Source organism: Dendrobates tinctorius, unplaced genomic scaffold, assembly GCF_039654945.1.
Source record: "Dendrobates tinctorius isolate UK_male_01 unplaced genomic scaffold, ASM3965494v1 ptg000144l, whole genome shotgun sequence".
Lineage (NCBI taxonomy): Eukaryota > Metazoa > Chordata > Amphibia > Anura > Dendrobatidae > Dendrobates > Dendrobates tinctorius.
This window is the reverse complement of record NW_027361811.1, coordinates 2,752,563-2,777,427: the sequence shown is the minus strand read 5'-3', so window position 1 is coordinate 2,777,427 and position 24,865 is coordinate 2,752,563. Positions and strand designations below refer to the sequence as shown.

The 24,865-nt window shown below is 43.9% G+C and overlaps 1 long non-coding RNA gene across 1 annotated transcript in view; it reads left to right on the top strand.

Moving 5' to 3' along the window:
- Positions 1-18,187, top strand: part of LOC141049481 (uncharacterized) — a 45,851-nt gene extending 27,664 nt beyond the window's left edge. Inside the window, exon 2 of the long non-coding RNA XR_012220363.1 lies at positions 17,250-18,187. This is a non-coding gene — a long non-coding RNA (uncharacterized lncRNA). The remainder of the gene's footprint in view (positions 1-17,249) is intronic.
- Positions 18,188-24,865: the final 6,678 nt, after the last annotated feature.

Genomic DNA, 24,865 nt, shown 5'->3' with positions numbered 1-24,865 from the left:
CAGCGTGTGTCAGTCTGTATACAAATAGATGGAGATTGACAATTTTCCATACTGACACCTTTTAGAGCTGTCCAATTCTCAAACGGTATTGTATATCTGCCGTTCGCATTACAGTCACATCTATACAGAGTCAGCGTGTGTGTGTGACACTCCGTAAATACATATACAGAGATTGTTAGTTACACCAAAAACGCATACCGCTGTACACTTCTGATACAGTTCCGTATATCTGCTTGTTTGATTACGGTCAAATACATACTGGGAGAGCGTCTGTGACTAACAAAATATATACGTAGATTTAAATTTTTAATACGCCTTACACAGCTGGACGCTCCTCATACAGTACCATCTCTCTGCTGGTATTTTTGGTACATTTACCCAAACATGAGGAAGTATGGTGGAAGAGTCCGCGGACGTTGGCAGGCGGGCGCAGGTGGTACTGATGGTGCATCGGCTGGTTCTGGCAAAAGCACAATAGCAGCTAAGGCAGGAGGTGTTGAGCCTACGTCATCATCTGGCTCAAGAAGGCCTGTAAGGTTCCCTTTTCTTGGAGTAGGAAAACCGCTTTTAAAGTCGGAGCATCAGGAACAGGTTTTGGCGTACATTGCCGAAACAGCCACCAGCTCTATTGCCTCCTCTTCTGAACGTTTGAAACCTGCAAGCACAGAGTCGTCAGTGCAGGGTTCTGGTCAGGAAAAACACCTTTCCTTGTGTCCTTCACCCCCACCAAAAGTTATGGATGCGGCAGCCCACACTTCAGATTACTCTATGGAGCTCTTTTCACATACCATGTTTGGGTTATCCAGTCACATCCTGAATTCCCCAGTCCAAGATGAATCTGACATGGAATGCACTGATGCACAGCCACTGCTAGATGATTCTGCTGGTACATTGACCCTGAGCACTACATTGCCCTCGCAGTCTACTGAGCCAGAATCTGACCCTGATGAAACTCCATTGCCCCTTCCCGCATACTATACCACCTTACACGGTGATACAGAGGAAGGTAAAGAGGAAGGTGCAGATGACTTTGAAGAGGTGATGGATGACCCAGTTCTTGACCCGGATTGGCATCCATTGGGGGAGGAGGGTGGCGCTGGCAATAGTTCAGATAAGGAGAAGGATCCGCAGCAGGCATTGACATCGCAGCAGCGGTTTTCTGGCAGGCATGTAGCTGTCCAAAAACGTGGACCAAAAACAGCTTGGCCAGACGGTCAACTTAGCACAGCGTGCAAGGCCAGAAAATTTATACCATAGTAGGAAGAGTGCAGTGTGGCACTTTTTTGTCCAAAATCCTACTGATGAGGCAAAGGTTACCTGTAAGAAGTGCGGAAGGACATTTAGCCGAGGTAAACAACTCAGAAATTTGAGTACCAGTTGCATGCTTAGACATTTAATCAACATGCACTTGCAACTGTGGACGGACTACAAAACCTCAGGTACCACATGTGCACCTGCTGCGACTGAAGGTAGCCAGCAACGCTCCATCGCTTCCCCCACTGTAAGACCACCGCCACCGTTAAGCACACCACCAGCACTGAATGTGGAGGTGTTGTCGCAAGGCCAAAGCAGTCAGGGAATCACAATGGTTTTGCAACACTAAACTGAATCTAGGTCATCACCACCAATACCATCACCAACCTCCTCTCACTCTGTCCGGTCCACCGCTACTTCCCCCATATGCAGCTCTCCAGTCCAGCTCACCCTACCAGACACTCTGAGAAGGACAAGAAAGTACTCATCCTCTCATCCGCGTACACTGTGTTTGAACGCCTACATTACCAAACTAATCTCATTAGAGATAATGCCCTACCATTTGGTTGAAAGCGAAGCTTTCCACGAGCTCATGGCCTACGCTGTCCCACGCTATGACCTACCCAGTCGGCACTTCTTTTCTCAAAAAGCCATCCCTGCCCTCCACCGGCATGTGAAAGACCGCATTGTCCATGCACTGAAACAGTCAGTGAGTGGAAAGATGCACCTCACAACAGATGCATGGACCAGTAGGCTTGGCCAGGGCCGTTACGTGTCCATCACTGCGCACTGGGTTAATGTGGTGGATGCAGGCTCCACAGGGGACAGCGGCGGTGGAACAGTGCTGCCTAGCCCACGGTATAGGAAACAGTTGGCTGTAGGCTTTTAACCCTCCTCCTCCATAAGCGAAAGCTTGTCCACAGAGTGCAGTCGCACGAGCACTCCATCCGCAGCTGGCAGTGTTGCACACGAGGTGTCCCACTATCGGACAGCTAGTGGTAAGCATCAGCAGGCTGCGTTAAAGATGATATCTTTGGGCGACAACAGACCACGGAGGTACTGGCCGACTACTTGCAGCGACAAACTGAGTCATGGCTGGGCAGTCTACATCTTGAGGCAAGCAAAGTAGTCAGTGATAACGGCCGTAATTTTGTGGCAGCCATAGCCCGTGCAAAACACACACATACCTTGCCTGGCTCACACTTTGAACCTGGTGGTGCAGTGCTTACTTAATAATTATCCGGAGTTAACATCACTGCTCCATAAGGTGCGAAGACTGTGCTAGCACATCCGTCGCTCAGCCGTACACCAGTCGTATGCAGAAGCTGCAGCGATTGCTCCACCTCCCCAAGCACCGCCTAATCATAGATGTTGCAACAAGGTGGAACTCTACCCTGCACATGGTTGAGAGGCTGTGCAAACAGAGGCAGGCTGTAATGTATTTGTGGGAGGATACATGGGCAGGCAGTTTGAGGGAAGACATGGAATTGTCGGGTGTGCAGTGGTCAAAGCTGAAAGACCTGTAAAGTTCTTCAGCGTTTTGAGGAATGCACACGGCTGGTAAGCGCAGATGACGCCATCATAAGCATGAGCATCCCACTAGTGCGTCTGCTCATGCAAAGTTTGACGCACATTAAGGATCTGGCGTCTGCAGCAGAGGAGGAGGGAAGCCTTGCTGACTTTCAGCCATTGTCTGGTCAGGGAACTGTCCTGGACGAGGTGGATGAAGAAGAGGGGGATGATTATTTTGGGCAGGAGGATGCTTTGTGTGTGACTGTAGGGATGTGGATTTGCCAGAAAGTGCTCCTCCACCCAGCAGTGGCAGTGCATTATAGACACCTGGAACATTGGCCCACATGTGCGATTATGCCTTGCGGATCCTAAAAAGGGACCCCCGCATTGCCAAAATGATGAAGGATGACGACTACTGGCTGGCCAGCATCCGCGATCCGCGCTACAAAGGCAAATTATACAACATCATGCCACAGGAGAACCTAGAGATAATATTGGCTAACAAACAAGCAACTCTGGTAAACCATTTGTTTGAGGCTTTCCCAGCACACAGCAGCGGTGCTGGTTCTCCCACGAGCCGTAGTGGGCACAATGGAAGAGGTGTTCGTGGTGCAGACAGCCGAAGTGGCGTTGGAGACGGGTTTAATGACCATGTTGTGGAATGATTTCTCAAGTACCGCTCACACCGCTGCATCGATTAAAAGTGACAGGAGACAGCAGTTGTCAACTATGGTTACAAACTACTCCCATATCGATGTTCTCCCTCACAGGTCATTCCCCTTTGACTATTGAGCCTCTTAATGGGATACCTGGCCTGAATTGGCACACTATGCCTTACAGGAGCTCGCTTGCCCTGCTGCTAGTGTGTTATCTGAAAGAGTCTTCAGTGCTGCTGGATTAATCCTGACAGAAAAAAGGACCCGTCTGTCGACCCAAAATGTTGATGATCTAACCTTCATTAAAATGAACCATGCATGGGTTTCAAAGGATTTTGTCCCTTCCCCTGATGACACATAGGTTGCCAGAAAATAGCCTCGCTTTTGTCCTCTTCCTCGGACTTGCCCAATTACGCCATTTGCAGCAGCTGAATGTCCAGCCTACACATCAAGATATGCCATTATTTAACCCCCCAAGGGCTGGGGTCAACACCTGGCGCACCCGGGCAGGTGCCATTGCTCTGAACAGGTGGATGGGCCCACTGATGGCCGACGGCACTGGCACAGGGCCCCTCATAGTACATTACAGTGTCTCTGACGGTGGGGGGGCCCACTTGCCGTCAGACACGCCAGCGTACCATGAGGGGCCCTGTGCCAGTACTGTCGACCACGAATGTGCCCCCCCCCCGCTTGGTCATGGCCACAGCACTTGCAAGTTGCAATACTTAACTCTCCCTGCTCCACCGCTGTGTAGTCTGGGCAGTTGAATCCTTCACAGGGACAGCCACTAAAAATTTGGTGCATTGATCGATGATGGTTAAGATGTAGCTATGGCCTGTCCTGCTGGCCTCTACCTTCAGATGATCAATGGCTACCATTTGTAATGGACGTCAACTTACAAGCGGATGCAGTGTTGCTTTATGATCACCTTTCACAGTTGTGATAGTTACAGACGTGTGACATTCCTGCCAGCATTTTTCAATGTCTCCTCTCATGCCAATCCAATAGAATCCCCTACGGCCTGTGGCTTCTGTCTTTTGCACTCCAAAATGACCAGACACATCATGATAGGCAGTGAGGACCATGTCTACATCTCTCCCTGTGATCACAATTTGATGGAGACGAGTAACGGTGATGTGATCCACGCTACTGCAATAAAGCAATCCTTTCTTCACAAAGAACCGTTTTCGCTGTCTCCACAGACACAGTAATTGAGGGTCTGCATCGCCTCTGCAACATCTACCGGGAGGTTTTCCCGCGATGAGTAATTCCCAAATTTCTGCTAACACTCAACTTTCCGTCTGTACTTGTATCCATGTAGTTTCCAGTAGCGGAGAGTCTGGACTGGCTTACTGAGATTGAAATATAAACGAAGATTTAAAAGTACCACAACACTGTATACTGTTGTACGCTTCGAATACCTTTCCCTTTTTCTTTTTAAATTCTGGTGTAATACATAGTGAGCCTGTGAGTGTCTGTGTCTGACTCCCGAAGTATAGACGGAAATTGACAATTACCCCTAGACTGGATACACCTGGTATGTGCTGATACAGTACCTTTGTTAAAAATTTGTTATTACGGTATCATCCATTGGGAGTGAGCGTGTGTGGTTTACGCCTTCTATATATACGGTGAATCGAAAATACCAATTTTTACCCTATACTCGATACAGCTTGTATCTTGTTATACAGTACCTTTGTTCGACACTTAGTATTACGGTCAAATCCATACTGAGTAAGCGTCTTAGAGTGACTACGGGACTATGTATACAGAGATTTCAATTGTACCCTATAATATATATACTTGCTATGTTGTTATCCAGTACCTTATTTGCAACGTTTTTTATTATGGTCAAACCCAGACTGAGTGAGCGTCTGAGGGTGACTCCGTAAATATATACCGATTATTTCAAATTTGGCCAACACTGTATACAGCTGTACGCTTCTGATACAGTAACCTTTTTTGCTATTTAGATTCTGGTGTAATCCATAATAAGCCTGTGAACGTCTGTTACTCCGGAAATATATTTGGAGATTTAAGATTACCCCAACACTGTATACAGCTGTACGCTTGTGTTACATTACCCATTTACAGCTTTTCATATTCTTGTGTAATCCATACTGGGCCTGACAGTGTTTTTGTCTGGCTCCTGAAATATATATGGAGATTCCTGTTTACACTATACTATATATACCTTGTATCTGGTGATACTGTACCCTTTTTCAACTTTTTATTTTGTGCACTCCATACTGAGCCTGTGAGCGTCTGTGTATGACTCATGAAATATACTGTTATCCGTAGACTCTATAGAGCTGTAAGCTTCTGATACAGTGCCATATATCTGCTGGTATTTTGGTTCCATTTTCCAAAACATGAGTAAGTATGGTGGAAGAGGACGTGGGCGTGGGGGGCCACCTGGTACTGATGGTGGTGTTGGTGCATCTGCTGGTAGTGCCAAAAACACAATAGCAGCTAAGGCAGGAGGTGTTGAGCCTGCGTCATGGTGTAGCTCTGGAAGGCCTGTAAGGCTCCGTTTTCTGGGAGTAGGTAGACTGCTGTTAAAGCCGGAGCATCAGGAACTGTTTTTGGCTTACATTGCTGAAACAGCCTCCAACTCTATCGCCTCCTCTTCTGAAGTTTAAAAAAATGCAAGCACTGAGTCGTCAGTGCAGGCTTCTGGTCAGGAGCAACCCCTTTCCTTGTGTCCTTCACCCACACTAAAAGTGAAGGATGCGGCAGCACACACTTCAGATTACTCCATGGAGCTCTTTTCACATACCATGCCTGGGTTAATTAAAAATGGGATCCATCATATACTGGAGCATTCCAAATGGGGGACATCAGACACTGGAGCAGCATTTACGGGGCTCATTATACACTGGAGCATTAGAAATGGAGCCCATTATATATTGAGCATTATTAAGGCCCATCATACACTGGACCATCATCCATGAGGCCCATCATATACTGGAGTATTCTAAATGGGGCAGATCAGACACTGGAGCAGCATCTATGGGGCACATTATACACTGGAGCATTACAAATGGGGCACATTATATATGGAGCATTATTTGGGCCCATAAGACACTGGAGCATCATCCATGGGGCCCATCATATACTGGAGCATTCTAAATGGGGCAGATCAGACACTGGAGCAGAATCTATGGGGCACATTATACACTGGAGCATTACAAATGGGGCCCATTATATATGGAGCATTATTTGAGCCCATAAGACACTGGAGCATCATCCATGGGGCCCATCATATACTGGAGCATTCTAAATGGGGCAGATCAGACACTGGAGCAGCATCTATGGGGCACATTATACACTGGAGCATTACAAATGGGGCCCATTATATATGGAGCATTATTTGGGCTCATAACACACTGGAGCATCGTCCATGGGGACCATCATATACTGTAGCATTATGTGGAGCTCATCATATACTGTATGGAACATTATATGTGACCAATTAGTCTGTGTGGAGAAATATATGGGGCTCATTATTCTGTATGGCGCACAATGTGGTGGCCATAAAACTGTATGGAGTAATATACTGTCCTTTTTTTGAGCTATTGTACAATTTAAAATAGATCAGTCATGTAAGCAGTGAAGTATTTGTCATTGTATTATACCTATATTTCTGTGCCGTATCGGAGCATCATGAGTTGTGGTATGTGTTAAAGGGGCGCACTGACACTCTTTGGCCCAGGGCACACGAAAACCTGGAGCCAGCCCTACCGCCCCACAACTTTAGCCAAATAACCCCCAGTTTTCAATGCGTAACTATTATTATGAAGTAAATTAAGGTTGACAAGCTTCAGTAATAAGAATTGATGTTTTTGGCATTGAAATGGGCACTGTAGGTGTGTTTACTGTCCTCCACTCCTTGCCGACTTTGCTTCCCCATTGACGTGCATTGGGTTTTGTGTTTCAGTCGGCCTCCGACTTTTCGATATAGAGGCCGATTTCGTTCGACCCGACTTTTTTGCGAAAGTCTGGTTTCATGAAACCCGACTTGACCCTAAAAAAAGCAAAGTCGCTCATCTCTAATTGAGATGCTACGGGTATCCGGAAACCAGCGGTTTTGTTTTTTTTTTAACAAAGTTTGGAGTTTTTCACCGCTTAGATAAAAAGTAACCTAGACATGTTTGGTGTCTATGAACTCTTAATGACCTGGAGAATCATAATGGCAGGTCAGTTTTAGCATTTAGTGAACCTAGTAAAAAAAGTCAAACAAAAAACAAGTGTGAGATTGCACTTTTTTGCAATTTCACCGCACTTGGATTTTTTTTTTCTCGTTTTCTAGTACACGACATGGTAAAACCATTGGTGTCGTTCAAAAGTACAAGCCCTCACACGGCCATATTGACAGAAAAATAAAAAAGCTATGGCTCTGAGAAGGGAAGCAGAAAAGCGAAAGCGCAAAACCAAAAAGAGCTCCGGTCGAGAAGGGGTTAATCAGTGCTTATTCATTACATTCTTTTCATTTCTCCAACCAAAGTAGTTACTAACACCAAGTTGGTTTCTATATTGTGACCTTTTTGTGGCTGTGTGTAAACTAGCCCGGTAACCTTTGAATTTGGGAATATACTACATATGATCCTGACAAACAACATTTTGGCGTCTGCCAGTTAGGTACAATCATTGGGATACATCCTGCAATTTACTTGACTCAGCTGCCCAAAAATAGGGTGCCCCTTATTTGCCAAAACAGGAAATTACTACTTACTAAAAAATCTTCTCCTTAGATCTGCTTGACAGCATGTAATACCATACTTTGGTGAGTCATGTCAGCCATGACATGACTGGATAGTAAGTGATAACTCTGAATTGTTCCCTCTAACCTTCTATTTTTAACCCCTTAGTGACAGAGCTAATTTGGTACTTAATGACTAAGCCAATTTTTACAATTCTGACCACTGTCGCTTTGAGGTTATAACTCTAGAATGCTTCAACGTATCCCACTGATTCTGAGATTATTTTTTCATGACATATTGTACTTCATGTTAGTGGTAACATTTCTTTGATCTAACTTGCATTATGAAAAAAATGTAAATTTGGCAAAAGCATAGCAATTTTCAAACTTAATTTTCATACCCTTAAATCAGAGAGTGGTGTCACACAAAATAATAAATAACATTTCCCACATGTCAGTTTTACATCAACACAATTTTGGAAACATTTTTTTTGTTAGAACGTTATAAGGGGGTTTTTTTAGGGACCACCTCACATTTGAAGTGAGTTTGGGGGGTGTCAGTATATCAGAAAATACCCAAAAGTTACACCATTCTAAAAACTGCACCCCTCAAGGTGTGCCAAACCACATTCAATAAGTTTAACCCTTCAGGTGAGAACTAAAGCAATGTGGAAGGGAAAAAACAAACCTTTTTACTTTTTTCAAAAAAAATTTACTGTAGAACCATTTTTTTTTTATTTTCACAAGGGTATCAGGAGAAAATAGACCACAAAATTTGTTTTGCAATTTATCCTGAGTACGCAAATGCACCGTATGTGTGGGAAAGCCACTGTTTGGGCGCATGGCAGGGCTCAGAAGGGAGGGAGCACCATTTGACTTTTTGAATGCAAAATTGGCTGGAATCAGTGGTGGCGCTATGTCAATTTTGAAGACCCCCCCCCCCCCGATGTACCTAAACAGTGGAACCCCCCAATTCTAACTCCAACCCTAACACATTCCTGATCCCAACCCTAACACGTTAGCCCCAACCCTAATGGAAAAATAGAAATAAATACATTTATTTTTTATTTTTACCTAACTAAGGGGGTGATAAAGTGGTGTTTGATTTACTATTTTTTTATTTTGATCACTGTTATAGGGTCTATCACAGTGATCAAATCACATTGATCAAGATGAACCAATAGGAAAAATTTCCTATTGTTGCTTGCCGACAGATCTCGGTGGACGCACTGCGCGTGCGCCTGCCATTTTCTTCCCGGAAGCAGACGCCGGTGGCAGGGGGACATCACGGCAGGATGCAGGGACAGTTGAGGATTGCGGACCCCCAATTCTCCTCCGATGTGGGATCACATCAGAGGAGAAATTAAATGGGAAATTGGACTTTTTTTTTTTTTTTTTTTTTTGGTCACTGGGGTCTGTAAAAACCAACCTGAATCATGTTCTCTGGGGCCTCAGCTACCCCCGGTTGCCAATACACTTGCCCGGTCACAATACACTTATTTCTCAACGCTGTTAAAAAGTCTTGCTTACGTACTGTATAAGTACCCTTAATTGCTGCCGTTAAAAGAAGTATCGGCGGTCATTAAGGGGTTAACCCCTTACCTACAATTGACGTAATATTCCGTCCATGTGACCATGGACCTAATTACCAGGAACGGAATATTACGTCATCGCGATCAGCGGCGCCCTCGTGGTGAGCGCCGCTGATCGCAGCCGAGTGTCAGCTAATTATCATAGCTGACACCCGGCGCAATGTGTCAGGGGCGGTCACGGACCGCCCCCGACACGTTAACCCCTTGCACACCGCGATCAAACACGATCGCGGTGTACCGGGGGTTAAAGGGAAGCATCGGCAGGGAGGGGGCTCCCTCCGTGCTTCCCTGAGCCCCCCACGGCAGCGCAATGTGCAGCGCTGCTGCGAGGGGCTCCTTTCCTGCAGGTCCCCGGATCCAATATGGCGACGGGGACCTTCGGGGGCCTGCAGGAAGCTGGCTTCCTCAGTGCCTGCAAAGCGCAGGCATGAGGAAGCCTGTGCAGTGCCTGTGACAGATCGCTGATCTGTCACAGTGATCTGTGATGTGACAGATCAGCGATCTGTCACAGGACAGTTATGTCCCCCCTGGGACAATGTAATAAAGTAAAAAAAAATAAAAAAAGTGTAAAAATAATTTTAAAAAAATCGCTAAATAAATTAAAAAAAAAAATATTCCCCAATAAATTCATTTTTTGGAAATAAAAAAAAACAAAACAATAAAAGTACACATATTTGGTATCGCCGCGTCCGCAACGACCCGCCCTATAAAACTGTCCCAATAGTTAACCCCTTAACCCCTTCACGACCCATGACGCCTACGTAGGCGTCATGAAAAGTCGTGCCCAAACGACCTATGACGCCTACGTAGGCGTCATGCTATAAATAGCCCCCCTGCGGGTCGGGTGACCGGGGTCACTGAAAGGTCACCCGACCCGCACACAAAGGACACTCTACAGTTAATCCCTGGGGGCGTGGCTTAGCCCCCACGTGCCTACGATCGCTCTGATTGGCTGTTAAAAGTGAAACAGCCAATCAGAGCAATTTGTAATATTTCACCAATGAAATTTGGTGAAATATTACAATCCAGCCATGGCCGATGCTGCAATAGCATCGGACATGGCTGGACACCGACCCCCGACCCCCCCACACACCGACTGGCGGGGCCGATCGGCCCCCGCCACCGATGGACGGCGGCGATCGTTCGCCGCCGTCATCATCTGCTCCCCCTCCCCTGTCTATCGCTCCCTCCCACCTTCCGATCCCCCCAGGACCTCCGATCGTGCTCCCGGTGTCCCGCCGTGGCTCCCGGCGTCCGGATCATGGGCGCCGCCATCTTGCAAAATGGCGGGCGCATGCGCAGTGCGCCTGCCATTGTCCAAGATGGCGGCGCCCATGAATTTGCCGGTTGCCCGTTCATTTTTCATTTTGATCACTGTGATACACTCTCACAGTGATCAAAATGAAAAAAAAAGTAAATACACCCCCCTTTTATCACACCCATAGCCAGGCGCAAATAATAAAATAAAAAAAATATTTTTTTTCCATTTAGGGTTCGAACTAGGGTTAGGGTTGAAATTAGGGTTAGGGTTGGAATAAGGGTTACAGATAGGGTTAGGGTTAGAAATAGGGTTAGGGCTAGAATTAGGGTTAGGGTTGTAATTAGGGTTAAAATTAGGGTTAAAATTAGGGTTAGGGCTAGAATTAGGGTTAGGGGTGGGTTGGGATTAGGGTTAGGCTTGTAGTTAGGGTTAGAGTTGGGATTAGGGTTAGGGGTGTGTTGGCATTAGGGCTGTGGTTAGGGTTATTATTAGGGTGGGATTAGGGTTAGGGGTGTGTTGGGGTTAGGGTTGGAGTTAGAATTGAGGGGTTTCCACTGTTTAGGCACATCACGGGGTCTCCGAGCGCGACATGGCGCCACGATTTATTCCAGCCAATTTTGCGTTCAAAATGTCAAACAGCACTCTCTCCATTCCGAGCCCCGACGTGTGCCCAAACAGTGGTTTACCCCCACATATGGGGTATCAGCGTACTCAGGAAAAATTGCACAACAACTTTGGGAGTCTAATTTCTCCTGTTACCCTTGGGAAAATAAAAAATTGGGGGCTAAAAAAATGATTTTTGTGAAAAAAAAATGATTTTTTTTGTTTTCACGGCTCTGAGTAATAAACTTCGGTGAAGCACTTGGGGGTTCAAAGTGCTCATCAAACATCTAGATAAGTTCCTTGGGGGGTCTAGTTTCCAAAATGGGGTCACTTGTGGGGGGTTTCCACTGTTTAGGCACATCAGGGGCTCTGCAAACGTAACATGACGCCCGCAGACCATTCCATCAAGTCGGTATTTCAAAACGTCACTACTTCCCTTCCGAGCCCCGATGTGTGCCCAAACAGTGGTCCCCCCCCACATATGGGGTACCAGCGTACTCAGGACAAACTGTACAACAACTTTTGGGGTCGAATTTATCCTGTTAACCTTGTGAAAATAAAAAATTGCGGGCTAAAAAATCATTTTTTGAGGAAAAAAATAATTTCTTATTTTCACGGTTCTGCGTTATAAACTTCTGTGAAGCACTTGGTTGTTCAAAGTGCTCACCACACATCTAGATAAGTTCCTTGGGGGTCTAGTTTCCAAAATGGGATCACTTGTGGGGGGTTTCCACTGTTTAGCCACATCAGGGGCTCTGCAAACGTAACATGACGCCCGCAGACCATTCCATCAAGTCGGTATTTCAAAACATCACTACTTCCCTTCTGAGCCCCGACGTGTGCCCAAACAGTGGTCCCTCCCCACATATTGGGTACCAGCGTACTCAGAACAAACTGGACAACAACTTTTGGGGTCCAATTTCTCCTGTTACTATTGTGAAAATAAAAAATAGCGGGCTAAAAAAATCATTTTTTGAGGAAAAATTTTTTTTTATTTTCACAGCTCTGCGTTTTCACAGCTCTGCGTTATACACTTCTGTAAAGCACCTGGGGGTTCAAAGTGCTCACTATGCATCTAGATAACTTCCTTAGGGGGTCTAGTTTCCAAAATGGGGTGATATGTGGGGGAGCTCCAAAGTGTAGGCAGACAGGGCCTCTCCAAACACGACATGGTGTCCGCTAACGATTGGAGCTAATTTTCCATTCAAAAAGTCAAATGGCGCTCCTTCCCTTCTGAGCCCTGCCGTGCGCCCAAACAGTGGTTCCCTCCCACATATGGGGTGCCACCGTACTCAGGACAAACTGAACAGCAACTTTAGGGGTCCAATTTATCCTGTTACCCTTGTGAAAATAAAAAATAGCGGGCTAAAAAATCATTTTTGAGGAAAAAAAATGATTTTTTATTTTCATGGCTCTGCGTTTATAAACTTCTGTGAAGCACTTGGGGGTTCAAAGTGCTCACTACACATCTAGATAAGCTCCGTGGGGGGTCTAGTTTCCAAAATGGGGTCACTTGTGGGGGTTTCTACTGTTTAGGCACATCAGGGGCTCTGCAAACACAACATGATGCCCGCAGAACATCCCATCAGTCTGCATTCCAAAATTGCGCTCCTTCCCTTCTGAGCTCTCCCATGCGCCCAAACAGTGGTTTCCCCTGACATATGGGGTATCGGTGTACTCAGGACAAATTACACAACAACTTTTGTGGTCCAATTTCTCCTGTTAGCCTTGTGAAAATAAAAAATAGCGGGCTAAAAAATCATTTTTGAGGAAAAAAAATTATTTTTTTATTTTCACTTTTCTGCGTCATAAACTTCTGTGAAGCACTTGTGGGTTCAAAGTCCTCACCACACATCTAGAAAAGTTCCTTGGGTGGTCTAGTTTCCAAAATGGGGTCACTTGTGGGGGAGCTCTAATGTTTAGGCACACAGGGGCTCTCCAAACACGACATGGTGTCCACTAACGATTGGAGCTAATTTTCCATTCAAAAAGTCAAATGGTGCTCCTTCCCTTCGGGACCCTGCCGTGTGCCCAAACAGTGGTTTATGACCACATGTGAGGTATCTGTGCACTCAGGAGAAATTGCCCAACAAATTTTAGGATCCATTTTATCCCATTGCCCATGTGAAAATGAAAAAACTGAGGCTAAAAGAAAATTTTTGTGAAAAAAAAGTCCTTTTTTTTTATGGATCAATTTGTGAAGCACCTGGCGGTTCAAAGTGCTCACTATGCATCTAAATAAGTTCCTTGGAGAGTCTAGTTTCCAAAATGGGGTCACTTGTGGAGGAGCTCCAATGTTTAGGCGCACAGGGACTCTCCAAACGCGACATGGCAACCGCCAAATATTCCAGCATATTTTCCATTCAAAAAGTCAAATGACGCTCCTTCCCTTCTGAGCCCTGCCGTGCGCCCAAACAGTGGTTTATGACCACATATGAGGTATCGGTGTACTCAGGAGAAATTGCCCAACAAATTTTAGGATCCATTTTATCCTGTTGCCCATGTGAAAATGAAAAAATTGATGCTAAAAGAAATTTTTTATTGGAAAAATTAAAATGTTCATTTTTTTCCTTCCACATTGCTTTAGTTGCTGTGAAGCACCTGAAGGGTTAATAATCTTCTTGAATATAGTTTTGAGTAGCTTGAGGGGTGCAGTTTTTAGAATGTTGTCACTTTGGGGTATTTTCTGCCATATAGACCCCTCAAAGTGACTTCAAATGTGAGGTGGTCCCTAAGAAAAATGGTTTTGTAAATTTTGTTGTAAAAATGAGAAATCGCTGGTCAACTTTTAACCCTTATAACTTTCCAACAAAAAAAAATTTTGTTTCCAAAATTGTGCTGATGTAAAGTAGACATGTGGGAAATGTTATTTATTAACTATTTTGTGTCACATAACTCTCTGGTTTAACGGAATAAAAATTAAAAATGTGAAAATTGCGAAATTTTCAAAATTTTCGCCAAATTTCCGTTTTTTTCACAAATAAATGAAAACATTATTGACCTAAGTTTACCACTAACATGAAGCCAAATATGTCACGAAAAAACAATCTCAGAATCGCTAGGATCCGTTGAAGCGTTCCTGAGTTATTACCTCATAAAGGGACACTGGTCAATATTGCCAAAAATGGCCAGGTCATTAAGGTCAAAATAGGCTGGGTCATGAAGGGGTTAAGCGAACCCCTTAAAAAATAAAAATAAAAAACGAAGCAAAAAATAATGATTTATTATCATACCGCCGAACAAAAAGTGCAATAATGCGCGATCAAAAAGACGCATATAAATATCCATGGTACCGCTGAAAACGTCATCTTGTCCTGCAAAAAACGAGCCGCCATACAGCATCATCAGCGAAAAAATAAAAAAGTTATAGCTCGCAGAATAAAGTGATGCAAAAATAATTATTTTTTACATAAAATTGTTTTCATTGCGTAAAACCGACAAAACATAAAAAACAACCTAAATGAGGTATCGCTGTAACCGTACTGACCCGAAGAATAAAACCGCCTTATAAATTTTACCGCACCCGGAACGGCGTAAACGCACCACCCAAAAGAAATTCATGAAACGCTGGTTTTTGTTCATTCTGCGTCCCAAAAAACTAAATAAAAAGCGATCAAAAAATGTCACGTGCCCGAATATGGTACCAATAAAAGCGTCAACTCGTCCCGCAAAAAATAAGACCTCACATGACTCGGTGGGTCAAAATGTGGAAAAATTATAGCTCTCAATATGTGGTGATGCAAAAACTATTTTTGCAATAAAAAGCGTCTTTTAGCGTGCGACAGCTGCCAAACATAAAAACCGCCATAAATAGTAAATCAAACCCCCCGTTATCTCCCCCTTAGTTAGGGAAAAATAATAACATTTAAAAAATGTATTTATTTCCATTTTCCCATTAGGGTTAGGGCTAGGGTTTGGGCTAGGGTTAGCGTTAGGGTTAGAATTGGGGGTTTCCACTATTTGCGCACATCAGGTGCTCTCCAAACGCAACATGGCGTCTGATCTCAATTCCAGCCAATTCTGCATTGAAAAAGTCAAATGGTGCTCCTTCCCTTCCAAGCTCTGCCATGCACCCAAACAGTGTTTTACCCCCTCATATGGGGTATCAGCCTACTCAGGACAATTTGCAAAACAACTTTTGGGGTCCTATTTCTCCTGTTGCCCTTAGGAAAATAAAAATTTTGGGGCAAAAATATCATTTTTGTGGAAAAAAATGTTTTTGTTATTTTCACGCCTGGGCGTTATAAACTTCTGTGAAGCACTTGGGGGTTCAAAGTTCTCACCACACATCTAGATAAGTTCCTTGGGGGGTCTAGTTTCCAAAATGGGGTCTTTAGTGGGGGTTTCCACTGTATTGGTACATCAGGGGCTTTCCAAACGCGACATGGTGTCCGATCTCAATTCCAGCCAAAAAAGTCAAATGGCGCTGCTTGCCTTCCGAGCTCTGCCATGTGCCCAAATAGTCATTTACACCCACATATGGGGTATCAGCGTACTCAGGACAAATTGCACAATAACTTTTAGGGTCCTGTTACCCTTGGGGAAATAAAAATTGGGGGTGAAAAGATCATTTTGTGGAAAAAATATGATTTTTTAATTGTACCGCTGTACATTATAAACTTCTGTGAAGCCCTTGTGGGTTCAAAGTTCTCACCACATATCTAGATAAGTTCCTTAGAGGGTCTAGTTTCAAAAATGGGGTCACTTGTGGGGGTTTCCACTGTTTAGGTACATCAGGGGCTCTACAAACGCGACATGGCGTCCGATCAGAATTCCAGCCAATTTTGCATTGAAAAAGTCAAACGGCGCTCCTTCCCTTCTGAGCTCTGCCATGCGCCGAAACAGTGGTTCCCCCCCACATATCAGGTATCAGCGTGCTCAGGACAAATTGCACAATAATTTTTGCAGTCCAATTTCTCCTGTTGCACTTGGTAAAATAAAAAAAATTGAACCTGAAGTAATTTTTTTTGTGAAAAAAAGTTAAATGTTAATTTTTTTTAAATATTCAAAAAATTCCTGTGACGCACCTTAAGGGCTTAATAAACTCCTTGAATGTGGTTTTAAGCACCTTAAGGGGTGCAGTTTTTAGAATGGTGTCACTTTTGGGTATTTTCTATCATATAGACCCCTCAAAGTGGCTTCAAATGTGATGTGGTCCGTAAAAATAAAATGGTGTTGCAAAAATGAGAGGTCGCTGGTCAACTTTTAACCCTTATATCTTACTAACAAATAAAAATTTTGATTCCAAAATTGTGCTGATGTAAAGTAAACATGTGGCAAATGTTACTTATTAACTTTTTTGTGTGCCATATCTCTGTGATTTAAGGGCATAAAAATTTAAAGTTGGAAAATTGCGGAATTTTCAAAATTTTCGCCAAATTTCCGTTTTTCTCACAAATAAACGCAAGTTATATGAATGAAATTTTACCACTAACATGAAGTACAATATGTCACGAGAAAACAATGTCAGAATCACCGGGATCCATGGAAGCGTTTCAGAGTTATTACCTCATAAAGGGACAGTGGTCAGAATTGTAAAAATTGGCCCGGTAGTTAACGTGCAAACCACCCTTGGTAGTGAAGGGGTTAATATTGTCTGGATTTAGTTGAGATTCCTGAGGCTGCAGATTGCAATCTGTAACATTTGTTTATATGTTTTTATTTAACAGGTTGCTTTGTCCAGTCTGAAAGGCTGAACTTTGTTCTGGTGCATATTTCCCAACATTTTACTTGATTATAGCACCAACGATAATTTGCAGGATTCACAGGAATTACCCACGCCTGCACCATCTTCCCCAATACCTCCAAGCCAAGAGATGGCTCTACCAAAGGACTCGGGGAATGCTGCCATTCCAACACAGGTCTTAACCACACCACCATCGGAGGTGCAGCAATTAACCAGGCCCATTCGGCAAACCCCACGAGGAAGGCGAACCAGGCATCATCAAGAGCAAGGTTCGCTGCCACAAGAAATCGACATTCAAGTCCTCAAAATCCTTACTACATTAACTTCAGAGGACGATGTGGATAAGTTTGCTCAGTCCTTAGTACCCCAAATGCGAAAAGTCCCCCCCCATCATCAGGCACGGATGAGATCTGCAATCATCACACTCCTGTATGCCTGCCAGGAACAGCATGATCCTACCCCCCTGTTTGGAGTGATTGAGGACTGGCAGATTGCACAGCGTGGGGTTAGCCACCCCCGATCTATAGAGTTTCCTCAGCAGGCATACAGGTATCCCTATCCTCAACCCACACCACCTCCCCAACAGCATTCTGCTCCTCAATATACCTATAATCCCTACCATTATCCCTCCAGCTGTCCCCAGGCTGAGCCACAACAATTGAGACCGCAAACGTATTCTTGGCCATCTGAACCAAGAGGCCGAATTCAGTCTCAAATGATGCCCTCAAACATGGCAACCCAACCATCGTCCCGGGATGGAGAGACCTCCTATGCTTCCAAGCCCCAAGGATTTATTGGACGGGAAATATAACTTGTAAATTTCAGTTTTCCCCACCCATCTTTCTATGTATTTGATTTCATTTGATGTGTTAATTGTTTGAAGTTGCAGTTTACTTGACATACAAAATGTGTTTAAACCAAGGTGCATGTTGTCTTTTTACAATTAGTTCATTAACATTTTACATAACAATATTCAGCCATTACTCTTGGGGTAAGTACAGAAGTGAGCTCCCTGACATAGCTGAGTTTTTTTTTTTAACCCCTTTACTCCCAAGGGTGGTTTGCATGTTAATGACCGGGCCAATTTTTACAATTCTGACCACTGTCCCTTTATGAGGTAATAACTCTGGAACGCTTCCATGGATCTCGGTGATTCTGACAATATTTTCTCGTGACATATTGTACTTCATGTTAGTGGTAACATTTCATTCATATAACTTGTGCTTATTTGTGAAAAGAACGGACATTTTGGCGAAAATTTTGAAAATTTCGTAATTTTCCTACTTTGAATTTTTACGCTCTTAAATCAGAGATATTGCACACAAAAAAAAACATAATAAGTAACATTTCCCACATGTTTACTTTACATCAAAACAATTTTGGAACCAATTTTTTTTTAGTTAGGAAGTTATAAGGGTTAAAAGTTGACCAGCGATTTCTCATTTTTACAACACCATTTGTTTTTTAGGGACCACATCACATTTGAAGTCACTTTGAGGGGTCTATATGATAGAAAATACCCAAAAGTGACACCATTCTAAAAACTGCACCCCTGACGGTACTCAAAACCACATTCAAGAAGTTTATTAACCCTTCAGGTGCTTCACAGGAATTTTTTGAATGTTTAAAAAAGTGAACATTTACCTTTTTTTCACAAAAAAATTACTTCAGGTCCATTTTTTTTTATTTTACCAAGGGTAACAGGAGAAATTGGACTGCAAAAGTTATTGTGCAGTTTGTCCTGAGTACGCTGATACCTGATATGTGGGGAGGAACCACAGAGCATGGAAGGGAAGGAGCGCCGTTTGACTTTTTCAACGCAAAATTGTCTGGAGTTGAGATCGGACGCAATGTCACAATTGGAGATCCCCCAAAAGTGACCCCATTTTGGAAACGACCCCCCAAGGAACTTATCTAGATATGTGGTGAGCACTTTGAACCCCCAAGGGCTTCACAGAAGTTTATAACGTACAGCCATACAATTAAAAAATCATATTTTTTCCACAAAAATGAACTTTTCACCCCCAATTTTTATTTTCCCAAGGGAAACAGGACCCCAAAAGTTATTGTGCAATTTTTCCTGAGTACGCCAATACCCCATATGTTGGAGTAAACCACTGTTTGGGTGCATGGCAGAGCTCAGAAGGGAATGAGTGCCGTTTGACTTTTTCAACGCAGAATTGACTTGACGCCATATCGCATTTGGCGAGCCACTGATGTTATGAATGGGTCACTGAGGAGGAAAACAAGACCAAGCTAAGTCACAGAAAACCAGAGAGGTTGGTAACTACGCGGATTGCAGACCCCTGATCCTAACCACACAACTAACAGCAGCCGTGGAGCGTGCCTAAGATGATTCTAGATGCCTCGTCACAGCCAGAGGACTAAATAAGCCTAAAGCAACAAAAGGGGAAATCTAAACTGCCCCAGAGCAGACCCCAAAGGAATAGACAGCCCCCACACATGTATTGACGGTGAGACAAGATGAAAGCACAAACACAGGTAGGAAAATAGGCTTAGCAAACGATGGGGCCCACACTATCTAGAAAGGAAAGGAAAGATACTGTCTGCAATCACGCCAAGAAACCCTGCAAAAATGTCCAACACTTCTGATAGCAAAAAATACCCTGAAGTCACTAGACTTCTCCCACTATATCAGCACTCTGGCATATTTTGAGAACAGAGCAAAAAGAGGCCAATCTAATAAGGGACAAAAAGCAAACTAGCACATACAATGACATAAAAGTGGAAATTCAGCACAGCCCCAGTCGGGGCTGACTGACCACACAAAAAACTGAATACCAAATCAAATGTTAACATAAGCAGAGAACAACTTAGCTTGAGAAGGCAGGAACTGAGCTGGAAACTAAGATCTCAGAAGGCAGGAAAAAAATCACCAGCATGGGAATAGGGAGTCGGCTGTCTGAAATCCAGTTTGAGACTCCAGATGTCCACTTTGCAGTGCACTGTGTCAGATCAGCGATATGACAGGCACTGCAGGAGGCTTTCTCAGCGCCTGCTCTCAGCAGGCGCTGAGAAAGCCGCCTTGCCCCCGTGGCCATACTGCAGGAAGTAGGCCCTCGGAACAACGCAAGCACATTGCGTTGTTCCGAGGGGCTCAAAGAAGCATGCAGGGAGCTCCCTCCCTGCGCGATTCTTCCCTATGCCCCCGGTACACTGCAAGCATGTTTGATCGCAGTGTGCCAGGGGTTAATGTGTCGGGGGGCGGTCCGTGACAGCTCCTGCCACATAGTGCCTGGGGTCAGCTGTGCCCGGGCCATAGAACGTAATGGCGTTTTCTGGCGCAAGTGCAATAATTACTTTATGCTTTGCCCACACGGTTTTATGCTTTGCGCACTCACGTGAGGACAGATTCCCTTTAATATCCTCCCAGAAGCTGGTCCTCTCTAGTGAAGGACTAGCCTTTTTGGATACACAAGAAACCTGCTATATTTATTCCTGTTGAATGTAGTTTGGGGACATGACTGCTTATCTTTCAAGTTAACTAATCCTCCCACACAGTATTGCATAAAAAGGTTAATTAAAGATGGATCCATACTGACCTACAGAAGCGTATATGCAAATGAAAATTTGTGGGTCACCAGCCCAAAACATGTATGTGGTTGGTGCGCTGGTGATTTGCACTTACTACCCTCAAATGTATGCTTACACCTCATGTGGGATAATCGGCAAACACAAGTGCATAGTTCCATGAGGCAACACTGTATTTTAAATGCAAACATGTCAACAAACTGGATACGGAATAATAAACATTACAGATTTGCTGATGAACACTTTTTTCTAATTAAAAAATGTGTGGCACACTGTACAGTAATGAGGTAGTGGTTCTTTTTGGAAAACGAAAAGTACTTAAAAAGGCTACCTTTCATCCCCCCCTCCAAAAAAAAAACATAACCAACTTCAAGGTTCCTCATTGTATTGAGTCTCTCACTATCTCAAAAATAAATTTTAAAACATTTCCCTATTGTAAAAGTGATTCCAGCTAAGCTAATCTACACAGAAATGAACAACTCCAGTCTATTTGCCATGGTACGAAACTGTTCTGCCTTCATACACGTTGACACGGTGTGCAATCTGGCATGCAGCATAAACCACTTTCTGTCTTCCAAATAAGCAGACCATTCTCTGTAGTCTAACATGTTTATTGGTATGGATGTTGACGTGGCTCACCTGAGAGTCTCATCATTCCTTGCACCACGTGCGTCATATGTCTGACATGAGACACATAACTAGGTGGCATTTTGGGTGATTTAATTCACCTCATTTATCAATGTGTTACTTTACATTAAATGTGGTAGTTCATAGTGGATACTGCATTAAATCGTGGGATGTTCATCAGTTTTCATTATAAAATATAAACTCTATTAATTTTGGGGTGACATGATATAATATGTATTGATAGTCTTTGTACCATAATGATCTGTTATATAAGGCCGGTTTCACATTTGCGTTAGAGGCCGCAGCGTCGGCCTGCGCACGGCCGCCGCTAAGCCCCGCTCCCTGCCGCGCCTCCGCCGGTAGCTCCGCCTCCGGGCGTATGACGCTGCATGCGTCATGCGTCCCCCTATCTTTATCACTGAGGACGCAGGCCGTGCGCAGTATGCGTTTGGCGACGCCTGCGTCCTTTTGACGGAGCGCCGAGCGCAACCAAATTGCAACAGGTTGCATTGGCGCTGGTCGGCGCACCGTCAAAAGGACGCAGGCGCCGCCAAAACGCATACTGCGCACGGCCTGCGTCCTCAGTGATAAAGATAGGGGACGCATGCAGCGTCATACACCCGGAGGCGGAGCTACCGGCGGAGGCGGGGCAGGGCTTAGCGGCGGCTGTGCGCAGGCCGACGCTGCGGCCTTTAACGCAAATGTGAAACCGGCCTAACATGCCTTTTTGCTCATATTTGCATATGGCATTGAATCCATTCTGTGGATATATATTAATATTGCTTTTATATGACTGCCGCCATATAGTTATAGTTTTTTGCATAAGTTTTGTCATAGGTTATTATCATGGAGGTATGCCATCTCTTCTGGGCTGCATGCCTGTATCTCGTTTGACCCTGCACAGTGGTTTTCATGGCGAGATAAACCATAAGTAATTATCATTAGTGGCCAATTTTTTTGATTTTGGAGGTTTGAATTTCCTCTGTATAAGCGCAATGTAAATGTACAATTTATTATGATACACCGTATATATCAGCAACGTCGTTCTTTTTTCTCCTTGGACATGTGCATTTGTAGAGCGGTTTGGTTTGACTTGATGTCCTTCCGGTCATGCGCAATGGGATTCTCGTTGGGCCGTCACTATGAGTGTAGTGTACAGTTGTGGCCAAAAGTATTGACACCCCTGCAATTTTGTCAGATAATACTCCGTTTCTTCCTGAAAATGATTGCAAACACAAATTCTTTGGTATTATTATCTTCATTTAATTTGTCTTAAATGAAAAAACACAAAAAGAATTGTCCTAAAGTCAAATTGGATATAATTCCACACCAAACATAAAAAAAAGAGGGTGGACAAAAGTATTCGCACTGTTCAAAAAATCATGTGATGCTTCTCTAATTTGTGTAATTAACAGCACCTGTAACTTACCTGTGGCACCTAACAGGTGTTGGCAATAACTAAATCACACTTTCAGCCAGTTGACATGGATTAAAGTTGACTCAACCTCTGTCCTGTGTCCTTGTGTGTACCACACTGAGCATGGAAAAAAGAAAGAAGACCAAAGAACTGTCTGAGGACTTGAGAAACTAAATTGTGAGAAAGCATGAGCAATCTCAAGGCTACAAGTCCATCTCCAAAGACCTGAATGTTCCTGTGTGTACCGTGCGCAGTGTCATCAAGAAGTTTAAAGCCCATGGCACTGTGGCTAACCTCCCTAGATGTGGTCGGAAAAGAAAAATTGACAAGAGATTTCAACGCAAGATTGTGCTGATATTGGCTAAAGAACCTCGGCTAACATCCAAACAAGTTCAAGCTGCCCTGTAGTCCGAGGGTACAACAGTGTCAACCCGTACTATCCATCGGCATCTGAATGAAAAGGGACTGTATGGTAGGAGACCCAGGAAGACCCCACTTCTTACCCCGAGACATAAAAAAGCCAGGCTGGAGTTTGCCAAAACTTACATGAAAAAGCCTAAAACGTTTTGGAAGAATGTTCTCTGGTCAGATGAGACAAAAGTAGAGCTTTTTGGGCAAAGGCATCAACATAGAGTTTACAGGAGAAAAAAAGAGGCATTCAAAGAAAAGAACACTCCCTACAGTCAAACATGGCGGAGGTTCCCTGATGTTTTGGGGTTGCTTTGCTGCCTCTGGCACTGGACTGCTTGACCGTGTGCATGGCATTATGAAGTCTGAAGACTACCAACAAATTTTGCAGCATAATGTAGGGCCCAGTGTGAGAAAGCTGGGTCTCCTTCAGAGGTCATGGGTCTTCCAGCAGGACAATGACCCAAAACACACTTCAAAAAGCACTAGAAAATGGTTTGAGAGAAAGCACTGGAGACTTCTAAGGTGGCCAGCAATGAGTCCAGACCTGAATCCCATAGAACACCTGTGGAGAGATCTAAAAATGGCAGTTTGGAGAAGGCACCCTTCTAATATCAGGGACCTGGAGCAGTTTGCCAAAGAAGAATGGTCTAAAATTCCAGCAGAGCATTGTAAGAAACTCATTGATGGTTACCGGAAGCGGTTGGTCGCAGTTATTTTGGCTAAAGGTTGTGCAACCAAGTATTAGGCTGAGGGTGCCAATACTTTTGTCTGGCCCATTTTTGGAGTTGTGTGTGAAATGATCAATGTTTTACTTTTTTCTTCATTCTCTTTTGTGTTTTTTCATTTAAGACAAATTAAATAAAGATAATACCAAAGAATTTGTGTTTGCAATCATTTTCAGGAAGAAACTGAGTATTATCTGACAAAATTGCAGGGGTGTCAATACTTTTGGCCACAACTGTATATTTCAACAATCACGTCCTTTTTTCTTTCGGACATGCGCACTTGTTGTGTGGTCCGACGTGGTTTGATTTTTTTCGGGCATGCGCAATGGGACTAGCTTGTCCGTCACTATGAATGTGGTGTTTATCATGGCAACGGTGTCTCTTGCTAATTTGCATAGGCGTGGTTATGCAGTCGTTTTTTTTGCCTCCTAATTAAAAATTTTCTTTGAGGAGATGGCCTTTTAGTATATGTGCAGTAATTGGATTATTAAGTACATTATTATTAGTGAATATGATTGTTAATCTATATGTAGGATAAATGGACACGCCTTCTTATTTATAATTGGTCCTTTTCGCTATATTCTGGTTGTGATTGGTAGCTCTGGGTATAAAAACCTATTGGTCTCTGATTGGAACCACCCCCTGACGAAGGCAACAGGCCGAAACGCGCATTGGGGAGGGGCGGCTATCCCAGGCGAGCAGGAGCATTACAGCCTGTAAGTTATAATCTCATACAAGATTGATATTTTGACACTTTGATATTTCTGAGCTTTATGCTGCGAGCCTTTTCCACTTGTCCTGAGCCAGGATATGTCTCACCTAGGTACTTATATATACGGATAGGTGTAGGTGTTATAACTGGTAAAC